This window comes from Hevea brasiliensis, chromosome 7 (assembly GCF_030052815.1).
Source record: "Hevea brasiliensis isolate MT/VB/25A 57/8 chromosome 7, ASM3005281v1, whole genome shotgun sequence".
In the NCBI taxonomy this organism is placed as follows: Eukaryota; Viridiplantae; Streptophyta; class Magnoliopsida; order Malpighiales; family Euphorbiaceae; genus Hevea; species Hevea brasiliensis.
The window spans coordinates 42678594-42690898 of record NC_079499.1 but is presented as its reverse complement, the minus strand read 5'-3'; positions in this window follow the sequence as shown (position 1 = coordinate 42690898).

The window sequence follows — 12305 nt, the reverse complement described above, 5'->3', positions numbered from 1 at the left end:
CTACATCTATACAGACCACAAGAGTCTAAAATATTTGCCAACCTAGAAGGAATTCAATCTTAAATAGAGGCGATGGATTGAGTTCTTGAAGGACTATGATTGTGTGATAGATTATCATCCTGGGAAGGAAAATGTAGTTGCTGATGCTTTGAGCAGGAAGTCCATCACAGCTTTAAGATCACTAAATGCCTGTCTGTCCTTAGCTCAAGATGGAGCTATTTTGGCTGAGTTGTAAGTGAGGCCAACCCTGCTACAGCAGATACAAGATGGGCAGAGGGTAGATGAAAAACTAATAGCCATTGTGGGTAAAATTCCAGAGGGAAAGGAGACTGAATATGAGGTGAAAACAGATGGGTGTCTGTACTATAGAGGAAGAGTGTGCGTACCAGATGATGGGGAACTGAAGACTAATATTCTAAAAGAAGCACACACTAGTGTTTATGCTATGCACCTGGGGAGCACAAAAATGTATAATGATTTGAAGCTTCATTATTGGTGGCCTGGTATGAAGAGGGATATAGCTGACTATGTGACTGAGTGTTTGACATGTCAGCAAGTTAAAGCAGAACATCAAGTTCCATTAGGATTGCTATAGCCTATAAGCATACCTGAATGGAAATGGGACCGGGTCACTATGGATTTTGTTAGTGGTCTACCTCTCACCCAAAGGAAGCATGATGCAGTATGGGTGATAGTAGATAGATTGACGAAGTCAGCACATTTTCTCGCCGATTAGACCGACTACTCACTGGAGAAGCTAGCAGAATTGTATATCAGTGAGATAGTTAGACTGCATGGAATCCCACTTTCCATCATATCTGACTGAGACCCAAGGTTTACATCGAGATTCTGGAAAAAGTTGCAAGAAGCCTTGGGGGCACAACTCCGTTTTAGCACGGCTTTTCATCCCCAGACGGATGGACAGTTAGAACGAGTAATCCAGGTAAACCCAAGAACTAATTGAATTTTCACAATTAATAAATTGAAATGATAGTAACAATGTGAATTATGTGATAGATCCTGGAGGATATGCTAAGGAGTTGTGTCATTGAGTTTGAAGGGAGTTGGGATACATACCTCCCACTGGCAGAATTCGCATATAACAATAGCTACCAAGCTAGCATTAAAATGGCTCCATATGAAGCACTGTATGGGAGGAAATGTAGAACCCCATTGTGTTGGACTAAATTAGGCAAAGATAAGCTGGTAGGACCAGACCTGGTGAAACAGACTGAGGAGAAAGTAAAGATAATCAAAGCTAACCTGAAGGTTGCCTTAGATAGACAGAAATCATATGCCGACTTGAAGAGAAAAGAGATAGAGTATGCAGTTGGTGATAAAGTGTTTCTCAATGTCTCACCGTGGAAGAAAGTACTGAGGTTTGGGAGAAAGGGTAAGTTAAGCCCTAGGTTCATTGGCTCATATGAAGTCATTGAATGTGTGGGACCAGTGGCCTATCGGCTAGCTTTATCACCAGAAATGGATAAAATTCACAATGTATTCCATGTTTCTATGTTAAGAAGATATCGCTCAGACCCTTCACATGTCATTTCCATGGAAGAGATTGAAATCCAACCGGACTAGACATATACAGAAGAACCTATCTAGATCCTAGCTCGGGAAGTGAAGGAACTGAGAAATAAACAAATTCCACTAGTAAAAGTGCTTTGGAGGCATCACAACACTGAAGAGGAAACTTGGGAAAGTGAAGAGATAATGAGGCAATAGTTCCCTCAACTGTTTGCATCAGGTAAATTTCGAGGACAAAATTTTTCTTAGAGGGAAAGAGTTGTAACATCCTCACTTTAACTAGTCCGTACAGTCTACTGTTTCGGTGACCAATGTCGGTCTGGATAGCAAAAATGCCCCGAAAAATATTTAAACTAAAGTGAGGAACCATAATTAGCTCAAATATTAATAAGAAAAATTTAGGAAAAATTTTAGAAATAAAATACAACCAAGTTAAATGAGCCGGTGCCCTAGCGATGGGTAACCTAGTGAGAAGTTGCGGTTCTCGCAACCAGGAGCCCTAAAACCGGGGGAAAAATTATAAAATAATTTTTGGGACTCCAGAGAAGGGTTATTAAGGTTCTTATGGCATTAGAATACCAACGAAATGCTTAGAAAAAATTTTCAATCGGTACAGACAATTTTGGCCCATTAAGCCAAACTGAGGGCATTTTGGTCATTTCGTCTTTATATATGATTTTTAGCCAACTTGTCCAGTTAAATAAATAATTTATGTAACATAAAATATGATTAAATGTTGTTAAAAATTTAATTAAAATTAATTAGACAAGAAATGGAGAGAAAATGAAAGAAAATGGCATTATGACATCATAGTGATATCATTAAAGTTTTCCCAACCAACCCAATGTTGACACATAGCATAAACTTGTTTAAAAGAGACCAAATGGGCTGGAAAACAAAGAAGAAAATTCCAGCAGCCATTTTCTTTCCAAAGCAATGGGAATATTAGAGAAAGAGAAAGAGAAAGAGAAGAGAAACCTCCATGGAAGCTTAGGAAAGCTTGAGACAACCCATTAAACCTCCTTGAAACTCATCTTGGTCTTCACAAAAAAATTATTTCTACACTTTGGGCAAGCTAAATACAGAAAAAGGAAGAAGAAAGGAGGAGCTTTGAGAAGTTTGAAATTCATTCCATTAGAGGTTAGTGACTTAAATTCATGTATCTCTTCTAATTTATGTTGAAAAAGTATATTTGAGTGCAAAATTTCAAAGAAATTTGTTAAATATCTTGTGTATGCCCATCCCAAAGTTTTGGGCAGCCTCGAACCTAGTAGAGTTTTGAAGATTTCTTAGAGTTAAATTGCAATTTGGCTGCCTTTAACATCGATACCATGCTTAGGACAATGGAAGGTATGTCAACGCATGACTTGAGATATTAGGGTTAGGGTTTGGGCATAAATTGGAGACCTTAATCTTTTAATGGTGAAAGTATGTTTTAATGGTCAAATACTGACCATTTGGCTGTGTGTAACTTAGAAATGAAGTGGTTTATGTAGTGGTAATTGAGATTGGAGTGGCTGCCCTTGGTGACCTGCAGAATTGGACATGAGTCCAGCAGGTTTGGGCAGCCATAACATGAATTGTAGAGTTCAATTGGTGCAAGGCCAATTGGACATGAAACTAGACACATAATGGCACAACTTTGGTGAAGAAACCATGCCCATAAAACCAAACCAAGTGGACCAAAAGCTTGCTTTAATCCGGGTGACCTGCAGTCTGTTTCTTCAGAATGACCAAATGAACAGTGTTTGGTCATTTGGCCATAACTCAGTGTAGAATGGTCCAATTCGCCTGAAATTTTACCAGCAACAAGTTGAGATATAGACCAATAACTTTCATGAGGAAACCTAACCCAAATTATGACCAAAACCTATCCAACAAGTGAGTTGTAGTCACTGTTCACTGCACTATAGATATGGTCAGTCCAAAAAAATTTCAATCTGGCCAGTTTTGGTTTTTGGACCATAACTTGAGTTACAAAACTCCAAATGGAGTGATTCAAAAAATTAAATTCAACTAGACAAAATAAGGGAGAACTTTCATGTTGATCATTTTGCTAAATTCCCACTGCAAAATTGACCAATGGAACAGTAAAAATAAGTAGTGAAAACTGAAAATTCTGCTCAATCAACATTAAGCTTAGAAATGGTTTTGGCAACCAAAACCAACAAGTTTAAAATGCAAAATGTGGTATGTTGATGATATTAGAACCAATGTACCTATTGCCTATGCAAAAGTTAACATTTTCGTTGACTAATGAAGTGAATTGTAACACCAAAACTTGAAATTCAAAATTTATGAAACTTAAAAGTGTAAAATGCCCTAGTATACCTAACAAGATTGGTTTGAATAGCTTGGCATGCCAATAAAGTTCTGTTAGCAGTACTGTATATGGCTTCATGTCATTTTGTGTTTCATGGCTCCCTTGCCATTCTGTGATATAATAGCCTTTGGCTATGTTGTTTAAGTTGATATACTTGGGTTTTAACCCTGATAATTATTATAGCTTATTAGCTGTTCTGTTGCACACCGGGAGACACAATGTGACCGATGGTGTGATGATCAGAGGTACTTAGTACCCAGTGCCAGTTTACCCTTTTATCCAGTCCAGTTAACTAGTATGGGTTACTCGGGCAATGATAATAAACCTTATCAAATTTTAAGTGAATAATACTACAAATAATACCAGAAATTAAGTCTATCCAAAAATGAAATCATACATTCTACATAATTATTTTATTCTATTTTATTTTATTTTATATTGTCACCACTAAGCAGAATTGCTTAGCGCGTTGCTTTTGCCACGCGCAGGTACTGGAGACCTAGCTGGGGAGCCCAGCAGACATCAGACGGGGTGAGTCTTCAGAGCTGCATCCAGGGTCCAGAGTCACCTCACATCTGCACTGCATATGGTAGGAAATTAGGACTATAGGTGGCCCTTTTGTATTTTTTGCATTTTGTATTAGTTTGGATTGTAACTATAAACTCCTGTAATTATGTATTAATGTAAATATATGAAATTTCATATTATTGAGGTTTTCTGCATTATGTATGTTGAAAAATGAAATGTTGAGAATTATTTGTAAATATGCTTCAAATGATGAAGCGAACAGAAAGGTTTTGAAAATAGTAATGTGATTTGAGAGTGAGATTTTGAGATTGACTTGAATGTGTATAATGGAGTTTGGATTTGGAAATTATTTTAGAAGTGTTTTTAAACAAGTTCAGAAGAACTATTTTTTCAATTTACAGCCGGCACTCTGCCGGATTTTCTAGAAAATTTACGTATAAATACAGATTTATCAAATTGAAAATAAATGAATTATAAAGGGATAAATTGTAATAAAAACATAAATTGGTGCTCCGGCACACTGAGTGGCATAACTTGCTCGGCGACATTGTAGACGGGTAAGGGGTGTAACATCACAAAAGCAACGCTCTAAGCAATTTTGCTTAGTGGTGCCAAATATAAAGAAATATACACTAAAATAAAGTAGATAAAGTGTTTACGAATTTATAATATCGATACACTTTGCATTTGTTGATTCTACTTTTATTTCCTAACATTTCAATATTTGCTAATTTTTGGTAGTGTTGTATGTCAGTAGACTGGATTTAGCTATTTGAATTTAATAGTACCTGAATTACTGCCCGTGTAGCCTATATACTGACCAGACTGGATAAACAAATATACTGGCACTGGGTACTTAGTACGTCGAGCCATCACACCATCGGTCACAAAGTGTCTCCCGGTGTGCAAATAGCGTGGCTAAAAAGCCATATAGTCAATCTGACGATAAGCCAATAATAAATGCACAATATGTATAGCCGTAGGCTATTAAAATCACAGTGCAGCATAATAAGTCGTAAAAACACAGTATGGCATGAAGCTATTTACAGAACAGCTGTCAGAATCCTATTAGCATGCCAACCTATCCAAACTAGTCAACTAGGCAAACTAGGGCACATTATAAATTAATTGTTTAATTCTTCAATTTTTAGAGTTTGCCAACTATTATGTAATTCATAAGTCATGCATATGTTGACCTTTTTAGGTACTATGAATAAGTGGTTTCTAGCATCAACATGTCACATATTGTAATTCAATATGCTGCCAATATAGTGTAATTTACCATTTACAAGTTGGCATTCATTGCCAAAGTGCTTCAAGCATCATTGTATGTAAATGTTAAATTCTCAATTTTTGGTGTGCTAGATTGGTCTAGCTTAAAGTTCTGTTTCTCTTAGTTTTTAGCTTCTGGTCAAAGAAGAAAAATAATAGATCTATGTCTTATTGCACGCGGGAAAAAATTTCAGGTCATTTCAAGTTGTATAGACCAAGATATGGTCAATTTACTAAAGCTGGACAGATTGCACCTTTAGTGCAAATTTTGGTCAATTTTAGGTCACTTTTAGTCCTGGCAGTTTTGGTAGCCGAATTTATGCAAGCTATTTGACTTGGTTCTGGTCATTTCTGGGCTTTTGTGTCTTCATAAGAATTGTAGCTCTATGTCTAAGCTAACCATGGTAAAAATTTCAGGTCAATTGGACCTGTTTTGAGTGAGTTATGGTCATTCCAATGATTACTGTTCATATGGTCAAACATCTGGGTTGCAAGGTTGCTATTCCAGATTTGGTCATTTTTAAGGTCAGTTTTTAGGTAGAATTTTGGCAATATTTCTACATGAAAGTTGGCCTATTTGGTGTCTAGGTTCACCCCCCCATTGGCTCATACCAATTGGGTTCACAGTTTGGCACTTATGACCTAATTTAGGTACTGTCTTCAATACACAACCTGCACAAAGCACATACACTTCCAATTTGATATTCCTTCTCTTCCTCATTACTTCAATATTCAATCAATGAAACTTCCATATATATATTGGACACAATTCTAGCAACAATTTTGGGCAGAATATTCAAGTGCTCAATGCACACAATTCACCATTAAGTTCAACATTCACTTCCACCAAAATTCAACATATCTCAATGTCAATATTACACATACACTTCAACATAATCATACTTCAATGTCACTTACACATGCTGCCCACAATTTAACACTAGCATATTTCAATAATAAACTACATATTCACACACAAATTCATGATTTAATAGGCTGCCAAACATGGCAGTTTACCCAAAGCCTTAAGGTTCCATTTGACACCCTTAATTCAAACACTACATGCACATACTTAGATTTTAACTTACTGCATCCTCCATTTGAGTTAATCAACCATAATTTCCATCCATCAGAGGTAAGAAAAACTCAAATACAACACATAATCATGGCTGCTGAAAATGGACCATTTCATTTCTCAAGATTTTCTTCATTTCTCTTCACTAAAATACTCACCTCAACCTAAACACAAGGTTTACTAAAGCAAGGGAGAGGTTTTGGACACTTACCACTTTTGAAGCTTATCAAAACTTCACCAAATCTTGTTTTTCTTATTACCAATATCTTCCCCAAGGTAAGTAGGCAAGCTTTAATGAAGGAACCAAGTAGAAATGGTGGCTTGATCATGCACCCATGGTGGTTTCCATGGTGAGTTTCTCTCGGCTGGTTATTTCTCAAGGTTGAAGATGATGGTTTCTGTCCACAAATGACTTGTATAGCTGTCCCAAATTAGGTGTTAGTGGAGCACTAGGTTATAGTTTAATGGTTAATTAGTTAAAGTTCCACTATTTGCACATTTAGCTAAATTCTTTTACTATTTACATATTATATCCCATTTTAATTTTTCATGAAATTTCCTAAGTGCAATATCATTTATTTTTAATGGAAATTGAGGTCAAAAGGCAGCTCTTGGTGTCAAATGACCAAAATACCCCCACTTTGAGTTATATTCCCGATTTTTTGGCAACATTGATTTTTGTCTGTTTTTTGATTTTTCGTTTTTATTTGTAATAATTTATTAATTTTTCTTTGATTTTTTTAGTGTCAATTACATTTCAATAAACCTTTATTTATGTCTCAAAATTAAATTTCGAGGGTTCCCCGTGGTCCTGGGGTCGGCAATGGCCTTCTCAGTGCAGTCACCCATCGCTGCGGTGCCAGTTCGTTTAACTTAGCTTCATTTTCTCTCTTTCACTTTTCTTTGATTTTTCTTGTATTTTCTTTATTTATTTCATCATTATATATCTGTTTACTATCACCGAAGTGTAGTTCCAGACATCCTAACTTGCCTGACTGATATTTGCCCACTAGAGCAATAGAACGTACAGAATACATATGGTGGGGATGTTACAACTCTTCCCCTCTAAATGGAAATTTCGTCTTTGAAATTTACTTGATGTGAAGAGCTGACGGAACTGTTGCCTCATTGTGTCCTTGCTCTCCCATGTTGCCTCTTCCATGTTGTGGTGTCTCCATAAGATTTTCACTAGTGGAATTGTCTTATTTCTGAGCTCTTTTACCTCTCGTGCCATAATTCGTGTCAGGTCAGGTTGTACCACAATTTCTTCTGCTGAGATGACATGTGAAGGATCTGATCTGTATCTTCTGAGCATCGAGACATGAAACACATTATGTATCTTGTCCAGCTCAGGTGGTAAGGCTAATCGGTAGGCTACTGGTCCCACACATTTAATAACTTCATATGGGCCAATAAACCTAGGGCTTAATTTTCCCTTTTTCCCGAATCTCAACACTTTCTTCTACGGTGATACTTTGAGAAATACCTTCTCGCCAACTTCATACTCAATGTCCTTTCTTTTCAAGTCAGCATAAGATTTCTGTCGGTCTGAGGTAACTTTCAAATTGGCCTTTATCAGTTTCACCTTTTCCTCTATCTGTTTTATCAGGTCTGGCCCCACTAGCTTATCTTCACCCAATTCAGTCCAACATACAGGTGTTCTGCATTTTCTCCCATACAATGCTTCATAGGGTGCCATTTGTATGCTAGCTTGATAGCTATTGTTATATGCAAATTCCGCTAGTGGAAGGTATCTGTCCCAACTTCCCTCAAACTCAATAACACAACTTCTCAGCATATCCTCGGGGACCTATCACATATGTTCGGTTATTATTATCATTATCAGTTCAATTATTGTTTACAATAACTCAATGAGTTTCAGAATTTACCTGAATTATTCTTTCTGACTGTCCATCCGTCTTAGGATGAAAAGCCGTACTAAAATGGAGTTGTGTGCCTAAGGATTCTTATAATTTCTTCCAAAATCTAGATGTAAGCCTCGGGTCTCTATCAGATATAATGGAAAGCGGAATTCCATGTAGTCTAACTATCTCACTGATATATAATTATGCTAGCTTTTCCAGTGAGTAGTCTGTCACACCCTACCCCTCTGTAAGGTATAACATGATCTCATAGTATATCAAATGAATTACCAACTTCATTTACTGATAAACCATTAAATACACTACAAGGGATTTTAAAACTCTTCTTACTTCCTTTTACAGTGGTGAGCACTATTTACAGGTGTTAAATTTTATTTTTTTTTAACTAAAGTGAAATAGCTAACAAATTTGAAGAATTAATAATTTCTGTAAGAATTTTGGCAGAGTGCCATCTGTATTTTGAATAAAACAGTTCTTCATGTGAAGGATCTTGCTGGTATTGGTCGACACATGTGAAGGATCTGATTTGTATATTCCTGGGCGGCTTCCAATTAAGGATAGCTTCTACCTTGCTGGAATCTACCTTGATCCCTTCAGCTGACACAACATGTCCCAAGAAGGAGATTTCTTTTAGCCAAAATTCACGTTTCGACAATTTGGCATATAGCTGTTTCTCCCTTAAAGTCTGCAGTACAATCCGCAGATGTCTATCATACTCCTCTGCATTCCTCGAATATATCAAAATATCATTAATAAATACCACCACAAATTGGTCGAGATATGGTCTAAAGATAGTGTTCATCAGATCCATAAAAGCAGCTGGAGCATTAGTTAACGCGAATGGCATTACCAGAAACTAATAGTGGCCATATCGAGTTCTGAAAGCAGTTTTTGGAATACCCTGCTCTTGCACCTTCAACTGATAATAACCAGATCACAAATCAATTTTGGAGAATACAACTGCACCCTTCAACTGATCAAATAGATCATCAATGCGAGGCAATGGATATCTGTTCTTTATTGTCACCTTATTCAACTGTCGGTAGTCAATACATAAGTGGAGGGTGCCATCTTTCTTCTTAACAAACAATATTGGCGCTCCCCAAGATAACACAATAGGGCAGATGAAGCCCTTTTCAAGTAGTTCTTGCAATTGTGCCTTCAACTCCTTCAACTCTGCTGGTGCCATTCTGTATGGTGTTATGGAGATTGGATCCACACCAGGCATAACATTAATTTCAAGCTGCACCTCTTTTTTTGGAGGTAATCCTGGCAATTCATCGGGAAACACATATGAAAAGTGATATACTATAGGGATGTCCCTCAATGCTAGACTCCCCACTTGGGTGTCTACCACATGAGCCAAGTATGCTTGACACCCCTTTCTGATCATTTTTCTGACTAGTATAGCCGAAATGACGTTTGATGGCAATAGCTGCCTCTCCCCATGTATTACCACTTCACTGTACTGAGGGAGACCAAAAGTGACTGTCTTTAATCTACTGTCACATGGCGTGATGCCTGGCCAACCAATCCATGCCCAAGATGATATCATAATCTCTGAAGGGCATTTCAATGAAATCAGAGAGAAAAGTGTGTCCTTGGATCACCAAAGGACAATCCCTATAAATTCTATTAACCCTGACCTCTTGTCCTAGCGGACTTGTTACTAGCATCTCAAAGTCCATTTTTGTACATAGAACAGCAATGCAATCAATGATGCTAGCACTCACATAAGAATGGGTAGAACCCGCATCAAATAACACAAGGAGATTTCCTCCCGTTAGTGCATATTTATAATGTAATGTACTGTATGTATCAAACAATGACATTGAGCAGTTGTACTATGAAGAAAGAGTATTCAAATTACAGGTGAAAACAGAATTTAAAAACTAGCTCTGATACCACTTAAACATGTCACACCCTACCCCTTTGTATGGCATAACATGATCCTATAGTATACCAAATGAATTACCAACTTCCTCTACTGATAACCCATTAAATACACTACAAGGGATTTTTAAACTCTTCTTACTCTTTTTACAGTGGTGAGCACTATTTACAGGTATTAAATTTTTTTTTTTTGAACTGAAGTGAAATAGCTAACATATTTGAAGAATTAATAATTTCTGTAAGAATTTTGGCAGAGTGCCATCTGTATTTTGAATAAAACAGTTCTTCAAAAATCTATAAAAAGCATTTCAAATATATTTCTCAATCTCAAACTCCAACATTCAATCAACACAATATGTTTCTCAATTCAAATCCATAATAATTTTTCAGTATTTTCAAAGGCTAAGAAAAAAGAAATATAGTACAAATTTTACAAGCAAAAATAATTCACAATTTATTTTACAACTTCAATGTACAATTTTAATTTACAACTGCTCAAAACCAAGAACAATATATACATACAGTGAACATACATTACAATACAAAGTGCAAAATATGGTATACTCAATATACCCGATGATCTCTAAGTGTAGTACTAGCAGCCTAGTCTACTGCCCTATCAGTCTGTCTACCTGCGACAGCAATGAAAAGCTATCGCTGAGCCATTGTCTCAGTGGTGCACAACATTAACACAATGTAACTTTAAATCACAAATCATAAGTCATATAAATAGTGAATACTTAAAACCATAGTTAAATTCAAAGACAATGAATGTCATAAAGAATTTAAACTCCATTTCACAATATCACAATAAATATCAATAAATCACACACACACAGCTTAATCATATTGCCAAAGTTCAATTCATCCCAAAAGCCGATGGCTAGTGACGAATAACATATCTAGCTAGCAATAATATGAGTACTCATTCTATTCGTCCTCAACAGGCACACATCTCAATACTTCAGCCTGAGAGGGAATTTAATTCATCCCACTAGACAAGCTAGCGAGGAATTCAATCAATATACATGATAGCTGTAGTTTCAAACCATTTACAATGCTTTTCAATCAATAAGTATCCCTCAAATATCATTCAAATAATTTTTTCACAATTTAAAACAATAATATACAAATAGTCATAATTTATTTCAATTGAAAAATTCAAAAGAAATAACTGTTGTGCACAAACCTCTGATAACTGTCTCTTGGCTCTGACTCAATGTTTCCTTCCATTTCCCTGAGTCTTTGCTAACTGAGAAACACAATTTGAAGTGTTTTAGTACTCATTTAAACCGTCTCTAACATTAAAACCTATTATTTCCTTAGTCAACCTAAGATGTTGACCCTCAATACACTCTAGGTGAATTAGGTTTTAATGTTACCAATGTGTCACATCTTATGGCCTTTTAGTGTTGGTACATGTTACCCAATTCATTTTCATGTATAGTGCATTTTATTGCAATTTGTCGGATTTCGGTATACTAATTTGACCTAGCCGGATGACCTAGTTCCCTCGGTTCTCGGGTTTCAATCAAAACTACAAACATGTAGGTATATGTCTTATTGCACGCGGGACAAAATTTCAGGTCATTCTGAGCTGTGTAGACTAAGTTATGGTTAATCTACCAATGCTGGTCAGAATGCATCAAAATGGTCACTTTAGGTCATTTTTAGGTCACTTTTGGTTCGGCCAGTTTTTGGACCCGAACTTGTGCAAGCTATTTGGCTTGGTTCTGGCCATTTATGGGCTTTGTTGTCTTCATAAGAATTGTAGATATATGTCTCAACTATTCATGGTAAA